This window comes from Schistocerca americana, chromosome 7 (genome assembly GCF_021461395.2).
Source record: "Schistocerca americana isolate TAMUIC-IGC-003095 chromosome 7, iqSchAmer2.1, whole genome shotgun sequence".
Taxonomy (NCBI): Eukaryota; Metazoa; Arthropoda; class Insecta; order Orthoptera; family Acrididae; genus Schistocerca; species Schistocerca americana.
In genome coordinates, this window is record NC_060125.1 from 195,037,566 (window position 1) to 195,060,995 (window position 23,430).

The following is a 23,430-nucleotide window of genomic DNA, read 5'->3' on the forward strand; positions in this document are numbered from 1 at the left end:
TTAATTATGGGAAACGGGTGGCCCTATTGAAACTTCCTGGCAGATTAAAACTGTGTGCCCGACCGAGACTCGAAGTCGGGACCTTTGCCTTTCGCGGGCAAGTGCTCTACCAACTGAGCTACCGAAGCACGACTCACGCCCGGTACAGCTTTACTTCTGCCAGTACCTCGTCTCCTGCTCTGAGTACCGGGCGTGTGTCGTGCTTCGGTAGCTCAGTTGGTAGAGCACTTGCCCGCGAAAGGCAAAGGTCCCGACTTCGAGTCTCGGTCGGGCACACAGTTTTAATCTGCCAGGAAGTTTCATATCAGCGCACACTCCGCTGCAGAGTGAAAATCTCATTCTGGGTGGCCCTATTACATATGAGACATGGGTGTTGTACCTCACAAAAGACAATAAAAGTCGAGCCATATAACTATGAAATGAAACACTTGTGCAAAGTCACCTCCATGCATTGTAAAGTTCTCTACTAAAGTATATGTGAACAAGAATTAATCACAAGGCCTATTCCATCTAGATATGCAGAACACGTAAACTGACAATTACTAACACAGAGTAGTTCTAATCTAACACTTAAGTATGATAGATTAGCTGAATGGGACAAAGCCGGGATGTTACAAATAACTTATTGAAAGACAAATCTGTGATGGGCTCGCAGTGATTGTCTGGGTGAAAAACTACGAGAAACAAATAATGCCACTGAACGAGTTACGTACAAGCTCTGATCACTCGGAGACGTACAAGATTTCTGGAACCAATGTGACGCTAACAACATGCCTACAAAGCTTGGCAAGTATTGTACCTGCTATTCTAAGCTGCAGTTTCTCACAATACTCTGCATATAGCAGTGCAGAAAGTCGCCAGCGCAGTGATCTGCTGCAGTACGCATCACATCAGCTGCTGATTGCATCCCTTCTCCACATCTGCAACTGAAGTGTATTTTATCAGCCTCTGAGGACCAAGTGTCTCTCTCTAGATCCCACACGATATGTTCTCCTCATAATCCCGTGGCGAATTTATCTCTCCCGAATCTTCAGACCAAGTGCTCCCTACCCAAAAGGTAGGGAGGACTCTTCACGTCCACACAGTTACTGTACACCTACGAAAAAGGTTCTGAAAAATGCTGGCCAATAATATTCTTGTTAACAAAATAACTAAGCCCCACCTGGGAAACGTTTTATAACGATAACCAATCATATAATTCCCATTTAACAGTTTTAAATGATTCTGTGTTACACTCCCACTTTTCATGTAAGTTCTTCACTTCAGCCACTACGCTTGTCTCCAAGTCTGAGTTCCTCAGATACTGGCATGCCTTCTTACAACTTTTTAGACAGGGTGAGAGCTTTCACCCCACGCTAAACGGCGCCAGAATGTCGGCTCATCACTTTACAAAGACTCCAAAGAATCATGAACGAAATGCCGCTTCATCGCTCCTCACAGAAGGTAGTGACCCGAAATTGTGACTAATAACCCACTCCATAGCGTTCTAGAAAGACCTGCCGTCGACGAAATACAAATTTCTTTTGACTAGATGGCACACCTTGTAAAAAAACCAAGATTGTGCACAAGTACAGGTACTTGTCACAGTACGTAATACGACTTCTTTGTATAGAGACATGGACCTCACGTTGCGCGGGCACATTATGAGAAAAACTACCGGAATACGACCGCCAGGCGCCCGAGCTAAAGAATGGCTGGATGGCTGGAACGTGCCTCCCATTGCCCGATCTAAACAACTTAAACAACGCTTGGGCCACACTGTTGTACGTCCTGTTGGAGGACACTTCGACCCATCTCCTAGCTTTTGACTGTGAAAAGCGAACCGAAACTCCCAGGTGTGCTCGCCTCGACAACGAGTCACTGCCCTGTGCCTCTGTGCCTACCCTGGCTCATCGTGGCCTTAGGTAAACCACATAAAATGTCACATTCAAAAGTGCCACTAAAAAGGGGACATCTTAATCTTGGCAATCACTGAAGCTAGTTATTACAAACGTTAATTGTTATAGAAGATAGACTGTGATGAATTTAAAACAATCACGAATGAAACGTGAGACGTGTCGCTCCAGTAATGGGTTGTCGATGTAAGCTGAATGCGTACGGAAATGTTGTGAGTGCCACACATGAAGATCTAAGTGGGAAACGCGTTGTAAATTTTTAAAGTACTTTTCCTACACGTGACTACTTGGCCGGAAAATATTCCGTGTCCACAATTTAGGAACTTTGCGCGGATCCTAAAATGGAGCAACGTGGATTCCATGTAGCTGTACTGCTGGCTAACTCTCGTGCTCTGGATCTCCACACTTTACACAAGATGTAACGGAAAAGGGTCACATTCGGAAAATTTTTGTTTTCACGACTTTCAAAAAAATGGCTCTGAGCACTATGGGACTTAACATCTATGGTCATCAGTCGCCTAGAACTTAGAACTACTTAAACCTAACTAACCTAAGGACATCACACACATCCATTCCCGAGGCAGGATTCGAACCTGCGACCGTAGCGGTCACGCGGTTCCAGACTGAAGCGCCTAGAACCGCACGGCCACACCGGCCGGCTTCTCAGTGCAAAGCGTATCTTCGTACCCACAAAAAATTTTCCATCACGACTTCTATAAGATCTTTCAAAAACTCCTACACCTGACTTCGCTCTGAAGGACCTCAGCCATGGCACAGCTTCATCATCTAAACTGACTTACATAGTACCGTTAACAGTATAGACGCCTACTAGATAATCTACAGTGATGACGACAAAAGTGGAAACAAACACGAATTACTAGAAAACTAGTACGTGATGTGTTATTCCTTTCGACACATCGAAATTAATCACATAACCAGTTTGTTGTTGCCATACACTTCTTTATTACAAACACATGCTCTTAATGAAATTAACAGTAACAACGATTATAATAAAAGGCACCTGCCCTACCGAACCAGGACTCAGATTAAAACATTAATGCATTTAAGTCCGATAGACACAGATCTTTCAAATTTTACTCAACCAATTTTCACTACTTAAAACAATGTTCATAAAACCACTATTAACGAAATTTAACTGACATAACTGAATCACACAAACATTTTAAACATTCTTCATGACGTACATAGAAGTGGCTTTCACATAACTCATACAAATTCTAAAACTATTTCCAACAACTAAGACATCTTCCATGGACTGATCCTCAGCAATTCTAACAAATTAAAAGTATTATCCGATTAATACACTCAACTAGGCTTCTCTTTAGTATTACTTACAGGTACGATGTTCACATACATTTCATGCCTAGAATATAATAATAGTATATTAAATAGTTTTAAAAAGGGGCCGTTTCAATTTTACGTTGAAAATTAGCGATGGAGGCGAGCAGACCCAAAGGCTCTAACAGATATAGGAGATTCACGGACCAGAAGGTGAAGTAGAACTCTACTCAACCTTGAGCTACAACTAAGCTTCCGGAAAACCACAACATTCCACCAGAAAGGTGGAATTGCAGGACACTAACAACGTAACCATAGATACTTATCCAGGTCCTTAAATTTCCCTCTTCCATCGTGATACCCCGATCGGAGTTTGCTCGCGTCGACCACTGCCAGTTATCTGAAACATAAAGACATCAGCGGCAGACAACAATCTGGCTCATCAGATACACAAAAAGCCGGCCGCGGTGGTCGAGCGGTTCTAGGCGCTTCAGTCCGGAACCGCGCGACTGCTACGATCGCAGGCTCGAATCCTGCCTCGGGCATGGATGTGTGATGTCCTTAGGTCAGTTAGATTTAAGTAGTTCTAAGTTCTAGGGGACTGACGACCTGAGATGTTAAGTCCCAGAGTGCTCAGAGCCATTTGAACCATTTTGATACACAAAACATATCTGCCCAACTGGTTATAAGTAAACCTTTACTTATACAGGGCACAAAATGAACTCAAACAGAACTAACCTACGTGACCACTCGCCCATTAACGGCTCTTAAAATTTGATTAGCCTATTCTCTAGATCAAACAAATAAAATAACAATATGGAAAAAGGAAATAGGGAAAATTATTTCGGCCCGCTCTCGAACGCCAGGCACAGACTTACGGTTCAAAATGGCTCTATGGGACATAACATCGGATGTCATCAGTCCCCTAGACTTTGAACTATTTAAAACTAGCCTAAGGACATTACACACATCCATGCCTGAGGCAGGATTCGAACCTGCGACCGTAGCAGCAGCGCGGTTCTGGACTGAAGAACCTAGAACCGATCTGCCACAGTGACCGGCCACAGACTTACGCACTTCTTCGTATGGCCTCTAGCTACACATTAAGCACGACTTCATGTCTATTTACTGTGCGTAGCTAGCACTCCCTTAAATGCCGTCAAGATATCAGGAGGCCAGACCAAGTACAGTGACAAGTAACTGAAACAATCAAGATAGTTTTCAGTGCACTCGGGTACTCAAATAACATGAACAGAACCCACCATGGAACAATTCGACGACTCCAGTTCATTCACTTTGAGTAACATGTAACAGACGCGAAGGAAATCTGTCCTTCAAATCACAAGGAAATCCCAATCACCATCGGCAGTGGATCTGCATTCCAACGGCTAAACACGAAGCAGCAGCTGCCCACGCTCCTCCGTCGTACAGACTCGGCCACTCGCCACGCTGCATACATCCACAGCCCACGCGTCACTGTCGTACACACAGCTGACACCCGAACTCAAGCCCCACCAGAGCGCGCGCCCCGCTGTCAAACAGCCATCCGCCAAAGATGCGAAGAAGACAAGCAGGGTCGAAAATCGACTCCCAATGGTCGGGATGACAATCGATGGAGACTGGCGCCAGCAGCGCACCAGCTGACTACGATCATAACACGCCATAAACTTCATGAATATAATGTATAACCAAACCGTCATACCAAATTTAGAGTTCATACCTGTAATCTACGGCAGATCTCAACATCAATTAAACGTGGATAAAATGCTGACTCGCGGACTACCGCCTGCCATGGCATGAATCTCCGGCTCCTAGGCAATTATACGAGGGTTGAAACTTTAATAGTGGCAATTACTTATTTACAGCTCGTACAAAATAAAAAACTGTTTCAAAGTTTTACGACCTTCAAAGTAGTCACCAGCACTGTGTATAGCCCATTGCCAGCGATGTGGAAGTCGTAGGACACTCTTAGCAGTGCCAGTTGTGTTGAGAGTTCGAGCGGCACGGTGTGTTGCCCGACGAATTTGTAGCAGTTCTGAAGCGAATGCCGCGAAGCGTTTCCTTCTATTTAGAAATCGAGTTGAACTCACGAGGGCTTAAGTCAGGGGAGTGCAGTAGGTGGTGTAGTACTTAGCAGCCCCATAAGTCAAACAAATCAGTAACAGCTTGCACTGTACCTGCTTGAGCGTTGTCCTGCAAAATGATGGTCACGTCCTGCAGAAAGTGTCATCACTTCCGTCTTTATGCTGTTCATTTTTGGAACACAACCTACGACCAGCTTAGAGACAGAAGTGATGACACTTTCCGCAGGACCTGACCATCATTTTGCAGGACAATGCTCAAGCACGTACAGTGCAAGCTGTTACTGATCTGTTTGACTGATGGGGCTGCTAAGTGCTATACCACCTACTGCACACCCCTGACTTAACCCCTCGCGAGTTCAAGTCGATTTCTAAACTGAAGGGAACACTTCACAGCATTCGCTTTAGAACTGCTATAAATTCATTATCTTGCTGGAACAACACATCGCCTTCCTGTTGCAAGAACGGCAACATAACGGATCTAATACCATCCTCGATATGCCAAGAACAGGTTAGCGTCCCCTCCAGAAACATCGAAGGTGAACGAGAGTTATAGGTAAACGCACCCCAGACCGTAATGCCTCGGGTGGGACCTGTGTGTCTTGCACGAAGTCATATCTAGCGTTCCCAAGGAAGTGTTGTAGACCCTCTGATCTTCCTGATTCATACCAATGAATGAGGGGACAATCTGAGCAGCCCTCTTAGACTTTTTTCAGATCATCCTTTCACGTACTGTGGTGTAAAGTCATCAGATGATCAAAACGAATTTCAAAATGGTTTAGAGAAGATATCTATATAATGCAAAAAGTGGCAGTTGATTCCAAATCACGAAAAGTGTGAAGTCATACATATTAGCACAAAAAGGAAACCGCTAAATTTCAGTTACACGATAAATCACAAAAATTTAAAGGCTGTAAGATTAATGCTTAGGGACTAAAATTACGAATTTATTAAATTGGAACGATGGCATAGATAACGTTTTGGGGAAAACAAACCAAAAACTGCGATTTATCGGCAGAACACTTAGAAAGTGCAACAGTTTCCCGAAAGATACTGCTTACACTACGCTTGTCCGCCCTCTTCACAAGCACTGCTGTGTGATGTGGATTCCATATCAGATAGGATTGACGGAAGATGTCGAAAAAGTTCAAAGGAGGGCAGCTGGTTCTGTATTATCCCAAAATAAGGGAGAGAGTGCCACTGATATGGTACACGAATTGAAGTGGCAGTCATTAAAACAAAGGCGTTTTTCACTGCGGCTGGAACTTCTCATGGAATTACAATCACCAACTTTTTCCTCAGAGTGTGAAAACATTTTGCTGGCGCCCACCTACATAGGGAGTAATAATCATCGTAATAAAATAAAAGAAATCAAAGCTCGCACGGAAATATTTTGTGTTCCTTTTCCCGCACGCTGTTCGAGAGTAAAATGGTAGAGAAGTACTAGTAGCTTAAAGGTGGGTCGATGAACCCTCTGCCTGGCACTAAATTGTGTGCAGGGTAATCATGCGGATGTAGATTAAGATGTAGAAGAATAAATACAAGAAATTTCCTGCACCGCCACTTCACAGTATCATCCGGATTTATATTTTATTGCAGATGTAGATCTTATCGACAGTTTTATCACTCGGTTGCAGTAACTGTCTCTCAAAAGTCTATGCATTCAAATGGCTCTGAGCACTATGGGACTCAACTTCTGAGGTCATTAGTCCCCTAGAACTTAGAACTAGTTAAACCTAACTAACCTAAGGACATCACAAACATCCATGCCCGAGGCAGGATTCGAACCTGCGACCGTAGCGGTCCTGCGGTTCCAGACTGCAGCGCCTTTAACCGCACGGCCACTTCGGCCGGCTCTATGCATTCAACTAGCACATTTCCGAGTACTTTAGAATTTGAAAATATAAATTTGTTTCTTTTATCTCGCATGGAAACGAAAAACTAGATTCAAAAGTTAAGAATTTGTTTAACCTCATAATGTTTTTACGTTGTATTTTGATTCTGTTGTAATTCATCTACACCTCTTCTCCGTTGTCTGTCCAGACATCTACTGCAGATCCGTTGTCTCGACAGTGTCATTTAAATTCTTCCGAATTTCATTTAATTTCCTACTTTTGTTATTTATTTTTCGGCACTTTAAAGAAGAAACGTCTGTTTCAGTGCATACAGAAATATTCAATATTGCTACTTTCAGGCAATCAGGTCTTCTAAATCTTTTCTAAAGTGCAGCTTTACTTTTAAGGGAGTTACTATTGCTTACGAAAACGAGTTAATTTATTTTTCCCCTTCCTGGTGGGCTTTTATGTACTCAACGATGTATTGTTTCGGATCTATTGCCTTCTCTGGCGAAATCCTGCAGCTTTCCTCGTATTCTACAACATAATTTAATCGCGTTACGATCTCTTACAAAGCAGCGAGTTGCTGCAGGTGGAAGGTATGACCTGCGATCGGTTCTCGCTCTAGGATTAACGTAGTAAAAGCTGTTTATCGTACATCGAGCAGGTTCTGTGGAGTAACGCTGCTGACCGCGAGGTCGACTCACGTGACAACGCATGTCACACGATTTCCATCGTGTTTACCAGCGCCGACGACACAGTCCAAACACACACAGACGCCCTAATCACGTTACGTCACTGACTTCTGACCTAACCACCTCGAGGGTCACATGCTTCGGAATAACATGCCACTGATAACAAACCTGGCTTGTCATTCTTCGCACCTAGCATTCATCATAGGGTACGACACTGCAACAAGAGCAAAATGAGAATATTCGACCATTATTCATTTTACTGCTTTCCAAGAAGAATTTCATACTGTGTCCGCTGAAGAAACCGTGTGAATTTCGGCTACAAGCCATATGGGCGAAAACAAGGAGCTAATTTGTCGGTCTATCAGTGAGAGAGACCGATGGCGATGTGCTGCCGTTGCATGGTCATGAACGGTCTAGCGTATCAGTATAGCACGACACGAATATTAGGGCCACCCAAACTGAGAAAGAAGTTGGTGGGCTGGGAGGGGGGGGGGGGGGGGGGGACGGACGGACGAAGTGTTATCTGCAGAAAGTACAAATGATGCGTGTTTCCTTTGAACCGCCGTGGATCCTCGAAAGGATAAGCTAAACTGCGCGTCAAGTAGATACTGGAGACGGAGAATACAGTGTGATTGCTAAAAAATGTAGCGTTACTGAGTTGTACCTAGTACATAAATAATACTTTCTACACTGGACCCTATTAAGTTTTCAGTAAGGAACAATATAAAACAACTGGTAGAAGCCGACCTCGTGAAGATCAGCTTGGATTTCGGAGAAATGTAGGAACACGGGAGGTAGTACTGGCCCTGTGACTTTTCTTAGGCGATAGATTAAGGAAAGCTGTATTAACGTTTGTACATGTTTGTCGAGGGACATGAAAGGGAAGCAGTGGTTGAGAAGGCAGTGTGACAGACCTGTGGCCTATCCCCGATGTTCTTCTATCTGTACACTAAGCAACCAAAAATTTGGAGCAGGAATTAAAGTTCATGGAAAATAAATAAAAACTCTGAGGTTTGCCGATGACACTGTATTTCTGTCATAAACAGCAAAAGACTAGGAACATCAGTTGAACGGAATGGACATTGTTTTGAAAGGAGAATATAAGATGACCATCAACAAAAGGAAAAAAAAAAGATAATGGAATTTAGTGTAATCAAATTAGGTGATGCTGAGGGAATTAGAGTAGGAAGCGAGACACTTAAAGTAGTAGATAGTTTTTCTATCTAGGCAGCAAAGTAACTAATGAAGGCCGAAGTAGAGGGGTATAAAATGTAGACTGGCAACGGCATGAAAAGCGTTTGTGCAGAAGAGAAATTTGTTAACGTCGAATGTAGGCTTCAGTGTTAGGAGGTGTTTTCTGAAGGTATTTCTCTGCAGTGCAGCCATACATGGAAGTGAAAACATGGACGATAAACGTTTTAGACAAGATGAGAATAGAAGCTTTTGAAATGTGGTGCTACAGATGAATGATGAAGATTTGGTTAAGAAAAAAAATGGTTCAAATGGCTCTGAGCACTATGGGACTTAACTTCTGACGTCATCAGTCCCCTAGAACTTCGAACTACTTAAACCTAACTATCCTAAGGACACCACACACATCCATGCCCGAGGCAGGATTCGAACCTGCGACCGCAGCGGTCGCGCGGTTCTAGACTGTAGCGCCTAGAACCGCTCGGCCACTCCGGCCGGCGAAGATTAGGTAGGTAGGCCAAGCAACTCATGAGGCGGTACTGAGTAGAACTGTTGACACAAGAAATTTGTGGCACAACTTGACTAGAAGAAGGGATCGGTTAATAGGACGTATTCTAAGACATCTCGGGATCACCATTTTAGTATTGGAGGGAAGTGTGGGGTGTGAAAATTGCAGGGGGAGACCAAGAGATGAATACAATAAGTAGATTCAGAATTATGTAAGTCGCAGTAGTTATTCGGAGATGAAGAGGCTTGGACAGGATAGAATAGCGTGGAGAGCTGCATGAAACCAGTCTTTAGACTGAAGACAACACTAAAAACAGAATTCACCACTCACCTCGTTTTTAGACAGTAATGATAACTGTTCTGTTTTTGTTACAAAGCTCTTCTTCTTGCTGTTAAAACTTCGGTAATTTTAAACAGATCAATACCATTCTGATTTGTCGCTACAATAGCCGACCGGCGCGCAGGATGGGGATGAAATGATGATGAAGACAACACAACACCCAGTCCCTGGGCGGAGAAAATCCCCGGCCCTGCCGGGAATCGAACCCGGGCCCGTAGGACGGCAATCCGTCACGCTGACCGCTCAGCAATTTTTATTTATTTTTATTTATTTATTTATTTATTTATTTATTTTTTTTTTTATCGTTGTGTTTGGTCGTTGCGGACGTCACAAGACACCCTGTTAAGTTCGGGGGTTGATCGTTCCACTCAGTTTTTTATTACAGAGGCTAACCGGCTCTCTGACCGAACACGCTGAGCTACCGTGCCGGCGTATCGGGGCGAACAGGAGAAGAAAGAGTATGATGCTGGAAGTAGAACTATGGTCGATCCAAAATATAATACACATCTTCAGCAAGAAGAGTAAATCTGAGATTAGATGCAATAGAGGAGTGCTAATGAGCTATAGAGCTATACAGTTTCCTGACACAGTGCATTAAGGGAGCAGCGGAGGTGGCCTTAGGTAGGGAACCGTATCACATATGGTTAAGCTCTGGGAGTGAAGAGGACTGGAACAGGTATGAGCTATCTGAAAAGAGGGCTGAGAAATTAACAAGAAAGTGTAAGGAAGAGGTATGGGAAAGAGTATGTGGGAAAATAGGGCATCCGATTGGATATAGGAGATCTGCAAGGGCATAGAGGATGATAATGGAAATGCACAGTAATCGTACAACCACAATACAATCAATATTATATTAGACAATGGAAAAAGCACTTTGAAGAACTTTCGGTAGAAAAAAGAAGTGTATGTAAATTGTTCAGTCAGAATATGTAAATTATTCAGTTAAAACCTCCGGGCTGGGAGGCTGTGGTCGATGTATAAAATTTCCACCTAACGTTTCGTCTCCATCTGCGGGAGACATCTTCTGAGGTCGTCCGGCTACTGCCACTGAGTCTCCAGGTACTCTCGCATTTATAGAGCGCATAGAGGGCACCACCATTCGTCACGTGATGCCGACTGATGCCTATCTTTGGAAGGCGTCATCATTCTCGATTAAGAGTAATCGGTTGTCATTCTGCTGGCGCAACGCCGACATCCATATTTTGTCCAACTTTAAAACTTCCTCTTTTCTACTAAAATTATTATGGTGGAAATTTTATACATCGACCACGGCCTCTCAACCCGGAAGTTTTAACTGAAGACAACACCGGCCGCAAAAGTTTACATATTATGTAAATTGTTCAGTCAGATTGTGGAGGGAGAGGAAATACCAAGAGAGTGATGTGTATCAGACATTTTCTGCTATCTATAAAAAAGGAAACAAGAAGCGTCCAAATAATTAAAGGGGTATAGTGTTATCGCATCTGTCAGCAGAGCTTTTAACGCTATATTGAAAAATAGGTTGGAGAATGAAAATGAGGGAAAGATGTGAGAGGAACAGGCAGGTTTTACGATTGGACAATATTGTGTGGATCGTCTTTTTAGCCTTAGAGAAATAAGCGAGAAGACGTATTCTAAGGATCAGGAAGTACGCCTAATATTTGTGGATTTAGAAAAAGTGTGTGATTCTGAACCCATCATCACACTATGGGAATCGATGGAGTATACATGTGTAAAAGCACAACAAATACCCCTAGTTTGGAGAATATACCACCAATTTTAAGCAACAGTTAAAATATGAAGAAAGTAGAGTGAGACATTCCAAACATTGAAAGGTCTTGGACTAGGCCGCAGTATATCGCCAACCATGTTTAAAATACATACGCAGTATATATTGGAACGATAGACTCACTCATGTGGAGGTATGGGAAATCATTTCCAGCATTGTTCTATAAACTCATTATTATTTGTAGATGATCAAATACTGATAGAAAAAATGTCAAATTGATGATAAAGAAGGTGATGGAAGCATTTGAACGAGGTGGACTTAGAATAAATATGAGTAAAACAGAATATCTAGTAGTGAGAGGAAGCTGTGAAGCAGATGTGAAACGCATGATCCAGCAAGCAAGAGACACAATTAAAATTCTAAATGGAGTTCTGTGGAGCCGTGTAATATGAAAAGAAACAAAGAAGAAGATTCTGCAAACAGTAACGGAAAGTATACTAACGAACGGTGCAGAAGGATGGAACCCGGGGGAGCACCAGAGAAGCAGAGTACGGGCAGTAGAGGTGAATGGAATGAGGAGGGCAGCCAGGATATCTAGAATAAAGCGGAGAAATAAATGAGTAAATTAGGAAGACGCCGCCAGGAAGTAGAAAGTGTGGACAACCGAGATTAAAATGGAGAATGGGGATAACTACAATGATGAGGAAGAGAGATCTGAACAAGGAGGACTGCTATGGACGTGAAAACTGGCGAATGGGAATACAGGGCAACAGCTGAAGAGTGGAGAATCGATTAAAAGTAAAAGTAAGCAAGTTAAAAACCATTAAATCAAGATTGACGGGCGTGTAGGTTCGTTCGTTTTATATCAATGGACCATGTGTCCGAGAAACTAATCCGATTTGACCGAAATGTCCGGGTTTTCGATGGCTTTGTAGAGGGTCGGAAAGTTAAGTGATAGCAGACCTGTTGATGGCTGGAATGAATTCATTCCTTGGATAAAGTTAACAGGAGCGGACTGTTCAGCGAAGGTTAGTTACACCACGTATGCAGCTCCGAGTGCCAAAATGTACTGTCAGTTCTTGACTGTAGTTCTGTGATGGCGTACTATAGAAATGTTATAATTGACCGTAGGAAAGTGGCACATGGAAATTTTACATTCAGTTACTTGTGTAATCGCGTTACGCGCGCAACGTCGAATAAAATAAAAATCTAGTTACTTCCTGCGGGAACATTTTTCTGCAAAAGAGGAAAGTATGGAAAGCGGAGAGTGCGGTATTTGTGGTCAAACATTATGTTACAAAGAAATGTGAAGGACTCGCTATAAAACGTGGAAAATCAGTTCCATTACTTCCGTTATTTTAGACGTCCGTACATCTGTGGTAGAGTAGACGCTTCCAACTATTCAAAGTTCTCCTTCAGCATTCATGCACATGTTTTGCATTTGTATTTCGTAGATTTCATCGTGCATCACCTGCCTACATGCAACTTATTAAATAATAATTAATAAGTTATACAATATATATAATATAATTATTAATAGGTTATTGGAAACTCCTTCGAGATTAGAACTAGACAGGGGTTCACTATATATACCCTTATAGAGTACAGCTATGGTGTTTCAGTAGCTGCAATTCCTCTTTTAATTTGTCGTTTCTTTTTGTATACTTACTATACAGATTACTATTGCTTATAGTGAACCACTTTACTGTACGTGATATCCTGTTATCTTACTTCACATATGATGAGTCGGTCCCTTTGCCCGCCTCTTATACTTTTTGACAAAAACCGGTAGAAAAATTGGTTCAAATGGCTCTGAGCACTATGGGACTTACCTTCTGAGGTCATCAGTCCCCTAGAACTTAAAACTACTTAAACCTAACTAACCTAAAGACATAACACACCTCCATGCCCGAGGCAGGATTCGAACCTGCGACCGCAGCGGTCGCGCGGTTCCAGACTGTAGCGTCTAGAACCGCTCGACCACCTTGGCCGGCAAAACCGGTAGGCTCTTACCACTTATAACCATGCATATTTGCAGACAATGGGTATACAGGACTGATAGTTGCGTTACTTTTACACTTCTGTTTTATGATTTCTTCCATTAGGTTACTGATGTTTTCGCAGTATGCATGAACCGGTTAACTTCTGATAGCACATATTACGTTTTGTCATGTATATTTTAATTATGATTGTTTTCTTTTAATTATGTAAATTAATATGTAACCCTTGCTGAATTTAGACAATACTCTCTGGCTTTTTACTATGTACTTATTGCCCTTTTGTAACCTTCACTGTATAGGCCTGAAGATTACATAATGTAATGTCGAAACTGGTTCCCAATAAATAAAACCAAAATAACGGCTGTTGGTATTTTATTATAGGAAATCGACCAGAAGAAGTCCCGCTCTCCAGACATAAGATGGAGTTATATTTAATTGTGCTTCGTGTGCTAAGAGTCCCCGGGCAACCAGCTACGGATGCGGCCGGTCAGTAATGAACAGACCGTTGTCGACAGCAACTGTACAGTGCGACCGTAAAGTCTTTCTTTGATTACAACAAATGCATGTCTAACTATGCTAGATACAGTACTATAATTTACGGACTATAAAACCCACTTTTTTCTTCGAATAATGGTCTAAGAAATTCGGGTGCGCCTTATACCCGAAATTAATACAAAAATGTTCAGTGTTTCATTTAAAATTTCTCGAGAGTCTTAAAAATGGCCATATATTCGATGCCGTGGGAAACCTATGTCTACCTCGCAACCCTGAATTCTACTGGCAGCAGCAGTACACCGATGCGACCAACCTGAGTTACGGGGATTCACAAGCTTGCTAACGCTGTCTTCCTCCAGCCGCGCCGTCACAAACCCAGAATACTGAGTACCCTATGATGCATTTCGACCCTCCACCAACAGAAAAGATTGGTGGGCTAATAAAGAAGAAATAGAGAAAAACAAGGAAGACTAAATGTACTGAATGCAAAATGACCAAAACCAGGTGAAGACGTATTGAAACGGATTCAAGAACACCGTAAAATGGCATTGGAATTAATACAAAAATTATTCAAATACACTCTAGTATGCTAGCGCTAAAGTTAACTTAACAGACTTTAGAGGTGGAGTTGATTGGTGATGCAGGTTTATGAAGCGTCATGGTCTTGGCATGCGAACCAAAAATCAAAATATCTCAGAAAATGTCACAAGATTACAAAGAGAAAATTTTGTCTCTATCGCTTTATTATTCAACATCGAACGAAAACCAGTGTACAACTAAGGCAAATAACGAATATGGACGAAACTCCTCTGACATTTGATTTGCCGAGCAACAGAACTGTTGCCATGAAAGGTGCTAAAACTTTAACTATAAAAACGAGTGTACATGAAAAAAAATGCACTTACTGTTGTCTTTTCATGTTGTGCTAACGGTACTGAACCTAATCCAATTATCATTCACAAGGGCAAAACAATGCCGAAACTTTCTGAAATACCGCCAGGTGTTGTTGTTCACGTACATGGCAAGGGTTGGATGGACGAGGCTGATATGAAATTACGGATTAAGAGTGTGCGAGAGAAGGGTGCTTTTTTGAAGAAGAGTTCTCTTCTTGTGCTAGACCAATTTAGTAGTCATTTGAAAAATTCGTTGAAAGAGAAATTCAGACAGGGAAATACAGAGCATGCTGTTCGGGAAGGACTTACTTCACAGTTGCAATCTCTTAATGTCTCAATAAATGAACTGTTTAAAGTGTATATGAGAGAGGAACGGAACAAATAGATGATGGATGAAACCTGACATGAATTCACGCCGAAGGGAGATTCAAATGAACTGCAATCAAACAAGTGTCTCAGTGCCGAAACAGTCGTGGTTTAGAGTGAGAGAAGACATTATTGTTAAATCTTTAAAGAAGTGCGGCCTAAGTAATGGCACAAAAAATGGTTCAAATGGCTCTGAGCACAATGGGACTTAAATTCTGAGGTCATCAGTCCCCTAGAACTTAGAACTACTTCAACATAACTAACCTAAGGACATCACACACATCCACGCTCGAGGCAGGATTCGAACCTGCCACCGTAGCGGTCGCTTGGTTCCAGAATGTAGCGCCTAGAACCGCTCGGCCACCACGGCCGGCAATGGCACAAGTAACAACGGTGAAGGCCATCTTGTATATGAGGAGGACAACTATAACGACGAAGAGGAAGAGGAAAGAGAAGAAGAAAAAATTCAGATAAAGATTTTTAGGGGTTTTAAATGTCAGTTCCGTTTTAAAAACTATACGCCTTAACACATGTTCTGACAGAGTCGGGTTTCTTTTCTTTCTCTCTCTTGCTATAGACAGCATAATTTAGAGTTGCTGCTGTCACAGTGCTGTCTACGCAGGAGAGCGCGCAATGTGTTTTGTGTTTTCATAAAACACGGTCGCCTATTCAGTTCAGAGACATCCCCGATATGCCTATGGCCGAGATTCGTCAGAGGCCAAGGGTATCAAAGGATGGTATGAAATGTTTAAAGAGAGTGGCAGGGTTGGTGACGAGGCAAGGTGCAGCAGACGCTGAGTGAGTGACGGCACCATTGATACCGTGCGCACAATATTCCAACACAGTCGGCAGAAATTAACGAGACGTGTTTCGAGAGAAACGGGCATACGCCAGAGCACTGCGGGGATTTTACACGAACAATGAATACAAAACCCAGCTCATGTAAGCCACGCAGCCAAATGACAGGTCCAAACTTGGTAAGTTTGCAACAAACATACTGGAACGAATCGGTGCTCAATGACTACGTTAAAGTTTCTCTTTTCGCCGAAGCGACTTTTCACACCTCCGGGAAGGTAAACAGCCATAATGTCCGCAACTAGGGGTCGGGGATCCCACGAATCGTGAGACAGCAGACAAAGGAGAGCCCGAAAGTAAACATATTTATTGGATCGTTTCTTTTCACGAGCCTACGATATTGGCAACAGTTTGCCTCGGCGTTTTGGAACATTACGCTGCACCTCAGTCACAGGAATTTCAACCACGGGTAGTGTTCCAACAAGACAGTGCACTGCCACTTTGGAGGTTATTTATTCGCCCGTTCTTGCACGGAATCTTTCTGGACAGGTAGATTGGTAGAGACGATTCAGCATCACGGCCACCATGTTCACGCAAACATTGGCATATTTGTGGGACTACGTTAATCATAAAATGTTCAGTTCACTAGTTACTGAGATAACAACTATTACGGCACGATTACGAGATGCTGTAGAAGTAGTGACGGAAGAGCTTATGTCACAGACATGGAGAGAAACTTTGTATCTCCTAGACGTTCTACGACCAACACTTGGAGCACATGTGGAAGTGTATCGACAAAAAAACTTTATGAGCTAAGCTATCATTTGTAACAAACCGCATAGCTGTAACTAGCATAGAGCATAAGAAGTAAGTTATAACGATCAAAGAAAGACTTTACGCTCACGCTGTATACCATTCACGAACCACTAACACTGGTATACAGCTTATATATGACTTAGTATGTGTTCATCAGCTCTTGAGTAGGACCATCTATTCTGACTGCCCACAATGTATCCTTCTCGAACTTAATGTAATTGCTCAGACTGAACACATTGATATTGTTCTGAATTTTCTACGGTGTTTCCTGGCGGATTACAATGCTCTAAATGGTAGGTCATTCTTTCAGCAAGTTGAGTTACACTGTGTGATCAAAAGTATCCGGACATCCTCAAATACATACGTTTCTCAGGTGCACTCTGATGCCACCTACTGCCAGGTGCTCCATATCAGCTACCTCAGTAGTCATTAGGCATTGTGAGAAAGCAGAATGGAGCACTCAGAGAAACTTACGGACTTCGAACGTGGTCAGGCGTTTGGATGTCACCTATATCATACGTCTGTACGCGAGATTTCCACACTCCTAAACATCGCTAGGTCCACTGTTTACGATGTGATAGTGAAGTGAAAACGTAAAGGGACACGCACAACACAAAAGCGTACAGGCCGACCTCGTCTGTTGACTGACAGAGATTGCTGACAGTTGAAGAGGGTCGTAATGTGTAATAGGCAGACATCTATCCAGACCATCGTACAGGAATTACAAATTCCATCAGGATCCACTGCAAGTACTATGACAGTTAGGCAGGAGGTGAGGAAACGACACGCCGGTAAATGCCAAACGACGCCTTGCTTGGTGTATGGAGAGTAAAAATGGTTCAAATGGCTCTGAGCACTATGGGACTTAACATCTTAGGTCATCAGTCCCCTAGAACTTAGAACTACTTAAACCTAACTAACCTAAGGACATCTCACACATCCATGCCCGAGGCAGGATTCGAACCTGCGACCGTAGCAGTCCCGCGGTTCCGGACTGCAGCGCCTTGAACCGTAAGACCACCGCGGCGGGCTATGGAGAGTAAACATTGGACGACTGAACAGTGGAAGAACTTTGTGTGGAGTGATGAATCATGGTACACAATGTGGCGATCCGATGGCAGGGTGTGGGTATGTCGAATGCCCGATGAACGTCATTTACCACAGTGTGTAGTGCCAACAGTAAAGTGCGGAAGCGGTGGTGTTATGATGTGGTCGTGTTTTTCATGGAGGGGGCTTGCAACCCTTGTTGTTTTGGGTGTCACTATCACAGCACAGGCATACATTGATGTTTTAAGCAACTTCTTGCTTCCCACTGTTGAAGAGCAATTTGGGAATGCCCATTGCACCTTTCAACATGATCGATCACCTATTCATAATGCACGGCCTGTGGCGGAGTAGTTACACGACAATAACATCCCTGTAATAGACTGGCCTGCACAGAGTCCTGACCTGAATTCTATAAAACACCTTCGGGATGTTCTGGAACGCCGACTTCGTGCCAGGCCTCACCGACCGACATAGATACCTCTCCTCAGTGTAGCACTCCGTGAAGAATGTGCAGCCATTCCCCAAGAAATCTTCCAGCACCTGACTGAACGAATGCCTGCGAGAGTGGAAACTGTCATCAAGACTGAGGGTGGGCCAACACCATATTGAATTCCAGCATTACCGAAGGAGGGTACAACGAACTAATAAGTTATTTCCGGCCAGGTGTCCTGACACTTTTAATCACGTAGTGTGTATCTGATTGGGGCGCAGACTTTTCACGCTCGCTACGTGGCTCCATTCCATTCTTTATACTTAGAAATGCGTTTTACGTATGCTATACCAGCACGCTACTATTTTTTATTAAATTTTATTCAGGAGTTGTGCAGTTACGCAATAAGTTTCTTTCGGCTGCATTTCCGTTATCAAGCGATCCTCAGTTATAAAGCGCTATTAGCATATACAATTTTTACCTTGTACACCTAGTTTTGTAACAGCGAGTCGATTACTTACTTCCATACCTTATCGATGACGCAGTAGCTGCCATATAATTCTACGTATTGTATTTGCAGCGCAGATTCCGTTTGTTTTTGTTTGTGTATATATTTTCACAACATTAGACATTGTTGTTATGTAATTTTTGTTGAAATTTTCGTTTTCTACGAATTTGACAGCTTTACTTGACAGAATAGTCTTTCCTTATCGTGTTATTTATTACCGCGTTCTAAAATTTCGACGACATTTTTAATGCCGGCCGAAGTGGCCGTGCGGTTAAAGGCGCTGCAGTCTAGAACCGCAAGACCGCTACGGTCGCAGGTTCGAATCCTGCCTCGGGCATGGATGTTTGTGATGTCCTTAGGTTAGTTAGGTTTAACTAGTTCTAAGTTCTAGGGGACTAATGACCTCACCAGTTGAGTCCCATAGTGCTCAGAGCCATTTGAACCATTTTTTTTAAATGAAACTTTTATGCTTACGTTCAGTTTATTCGTTTAGAATTTGGCTTGGCATTTTCTTATTTGTCTGGGTACTTTTATTTCTTCTAAAAGTTTTATTATTGGGCCATTATGTATAATACGTAGGATTTTCATTGCGGGGTCGAACTGATTTACACCGCAGGCTCTGAGGAATACAAAATTCTCTTTAATGTTACTCTGAATCACTTTTGGTCATTCACTGAAATATGTTGCTTCATGTCACGTCCTTAGAGGCGTTATTCTTTAGTTTTCCATCAATGTATATTAAATAGCTGACGTATTAAAGTATGTGCATATTTTTTTTTTTTTTTTTACTCCATAGCTGTCCCTGAGGCACGTTCAGAGTCGAAACATGTATACCAAACACCCTAGATACATTCACGTCGTGAATTTTTTGTTCTGTCAAGTATCTCATCCCACAGGGCTTTTGGGCCCTGTGGTGAGTGTAGTCATTGTTCCATCAAAGCAGTCTGTGAAGCTAGCGCTAGTTGTGGCGAGTTCTGTTGACAGGTATTCCGGCATCTACCGCCGTTGACCAGTGACAGCGTTACGTAGCGCAGAGGCAAAGGTGCCGCGTCTGACGTCACACGTCGAGATAATGGGGGACCTATGAAATGAAATGTCGTGTGACGAGGGCCTCCCGTCGGGTATAAAAGGAGCGTAGTCCTTCACGAGGACTGTGGGGCTGCCCGTACCCAACAAACACTCTTCTGCCTCACTGTGGCTACTGCAACACACACCTGCCGGCCGCAAGACTGCACCTACTACCGTTCCAACTGGCCACTGTCTGTGACGTCGCGACCTTTCGCCTACGTCAACGTTCAGAAAGGCGTTGGAAGCAGGTATGTCCGGCACATACGTTCCAGTTATACTTCCAACCGTGTACAAAAACACCCCACATTTACACTGAGGTGACAATAGTTAGGGGATACATCCCAGTATTGTATCTGACCTCCTTTTGCCCGGCCTAGTGCAGCAACTCGACGTTGCTTGGACTCAATAAGTCGTTGGAAATCCCATCCACAAATATTGAGCTAAACTGCCGCCATAGCCGTGCATAATAGCGAAGGTGTTGCCAGTGCAAGATTTTTGTGCACGAGCTGACCTCTCGATTATGTCTCATAAATTTTCCACGGGATTCTTATCAGGCAATTTGGGTTACCAGATCAATCGCTCAAATTGAATTTTATTCAAACCAGTCATGAAAAGTTGTGGCCTGGTGACCTGACACCGTTGCCTGGAAACGCCATGAATGGTTGCAAATAGTCACCAAATAACCAAACATAAGCATTTCCAGTCAATCGGATCATTTGGATCAGAGCACCCAGGCTATTCCATGTAAATACAGCTCACATCTTCTTGGAGTCACCACCACCTTGCGTAGGGCTTTGTTGACAGCTTGGGTGTTCGGCTTTGTGGGGTCTGCGCCACGCTCAAACCCTACCATCAGCTGTTAACAAACGAAATCGGGACTCACCTGACAACGCCACAGTTTTCCAGTCGTTTAGGTTCAAATGGCTCTGAGCACTATGGGACTTAACATCTGAGGTCATCAGTCCCCTAGAACTTAGAACTACCTAAACCTAACTAACCTAAGGACATCACACACATCCATGCCCGAGGCAGGATTCGAACCTGCGACCGTAGCGGTCGCGCGGTTCCACACTGAAGCGCCTTTAACCGCGTGGCCACACTGGCCGGCCCGGTCGTTTAGGGTCCAACTGCTATGGTCGCGAGCCCAGAAGAGGTGCTGCAGGCGAAGTCGTGCTGTTTCCAAAGGCGCTCGATTCGGTTATCTGCTGCCATAGCCCATTCAACACACTTTTCATCGCACTGTCCCACGGGGAATTCGCCATATCTTCACCCTGCCATCGGATCGTCGCGTTGTGTACCGTGATTCGTTGCTCCACACAAAGTGGTCGGGTGATTGGGTGTCACTTACGTCAAATGTCTGTACGCGAGATTTCCACACTCCTAAACATCGCTAGGTCCACTGTTTCCGATGTGATAGTTAAGTGAAAACGTGAAGAGACACGCACAGCACAAAAGCGTACAGACCGACCTCGTCTGTTGACTGAGAGAGACAGTTGCAGAGGCTCGTAATATGTAATAGGCAGACATCTATCCAAACTATCACACAGAAATTCCAAATTGCATCATTATCCACTGCAAGTAGTATGAAAGTTAGAGAGGAGGTGAGAAATAATGGATTTCATGGTCGAGGGGCTGCTCATAAGCCACACATCACGACAGTAAATGCCAGACGACGTATCGCTTGGTGTAAGGAGCGTAAGCATTGGACGAATGAACAGTGGAAAAACGATGGCAGGGTGTGGATATGGCGAATGCCCAGTGAACGTCATTTACCAGCGTGTGTAGCGCCAACAGTAAACTTCGGAGGAGGTGGTGTTATGGTGCGGTCGTGTTTTTCATAGAGGGGGCTTGCACCCCTTATTGTTTTAGATGGTACTGTCACAGCACAGGCATACATTGATGTTTTAACCAACTTCTTGCTTCCCACTGTTGTAGAACAATTTGGGGATGGCGATTGCATCTTTCATCACGATCGAGCACATATTCATAATGCACGGCCTGTGGCGGAGTAGTTACACGACAATAACATCCCTGCAACGGATTGACTGTACAGAGTCCTGACCTGAATCCTATAGAATAACTTTGGGGTGTTTTGGAACGCCGACTTCGTGCCAGGCCTCACCGACTGCCACCGATACCTCTCCTCAGTGCAGCACCCCGTGAAGAATGGTCTGCCATTCCTCAAGAAACCTTCCAGCACCTGATTGGACGCGTGCCTGCGAGAGTGGAAGATGCCATCAAGGCTGAGGGTGGGCCAACACCATGTTGAATTCCAGCATTACCAATGGAGGGCGCCACGAACTATTAAGTCATTTTCAGCCAAGTTTCCAGATACTTTTGATCACATATTGTATATGTAATTACAGTTGCAAGTACTTACCGTCAGTAACAGGTCTGTGAGACGTCATAAAAATTATGGATAACGAGTGTACTTCACTTGTGGTCTCTCATCTTCAGTCACAGTATCAAACACGCTGGCCACTGGCGCCTTTTACACTAGCCCAGTTCACAGTCTGTATGCTGAAGCTGCTGAACTACTACTGTCCTACCGCCGTAACTTTCTCCTCAGCAGGTATGCATGTCGTTTGTCTGTCATGTGTGGCCATCCGTTGTATACCCCCTTCTTCGATGATTCCTTGGTCGGCGGTATGCGGCTCGTCCCTCTTCCCTGTTACCTCCTGGATTCTGCTTTCGACACTTGCTTCGGCAGCTTAACTTCACAATACCTGCAACTTTCCCCGTGGGTGTGAACCCTTCACCACCTTGCCTTCGTGAAGTGGCCCGTGTCAATCTTGGACTTCATTCACTTCCTAATGACACTACTCCAGTTTCGCTCTATCGCCTTCAGTTTCACGACCTTCGCATAGAATTTCACTATAGTACCTTTGTGTACACTGACGGCTCTCAGACTGATCATGATGTCGGGTGTGTCTCGTTCTTTGCTCCCACGACATTAGATATCGGCTTCCGGCACACTGCTCAGTATATACAGCCGAGCTGTACGCCCTGTATCAGGCCACGGAGTACATCGGGCGACTCCGATTTTTCAGTTGTGTCCTCTCCTCAGTCTCTCTTGGCACCCTTCAAAGTCTATGTGCGCTGTACACTGCCCATCCCTTAGTGCAACGGGTCCAGGAAAACTGTCACTTGCTCACTCTTGGTGGAGCCACTGTGCAGTTTATGTGGGTTCCTCGTCATGTCGGTCTGCCAGGAAACGAGGCAGCTGACACTGCTGCCAAGGCTGCAGTCCTTGTACGTTGGCCCACTGGTTCCTATATTCACTCTAATGATCTATGGTGTCCCTTTGGCATCGCCATTGATCCTCCCTTCATGGGAGTAAGCCAAGGATTATTAAGCCTCTCCCAACGGCTTGGACGACCTCCTCTCGGCCCTCCCACTGGGAAGAGGTCGTTTTAACTAGGTTCCGTGTTGGGCACTGCCTTTTTAGTCATCGTCATTTG

The 23,430-nt window shown here is 43.8% G+C and overlaps 1 protein-coding gene across 2 annotated transcripts in view; it reads left to right on the forward strand.

Moving 5' to 3' along the window:
• LOC124622274 (probable cytochrome P450 6a13) overlaps positions 1-23,430 on the forward strand; it is a 229,452-nt gene that overhangs the window by 83,048 nt on the left and 122,974 nt on the right. Inside the window, exon 1 of one of the 2 annotated variants that reach the window (XM_047147940.1) lies at positions 20,199-20,217. The exons of the other annotated variant lie outside the window; for it this stretch is intronic. The gene's annotated coding sequence lies outside the window, so the exon portion shown is untranslated. Of the gene's footprint in view, positions 1-20,198; positions 20,218-23,430 lie in introns of those variants that run through there. 2 annotated transcript variants of the gene reach the window in all.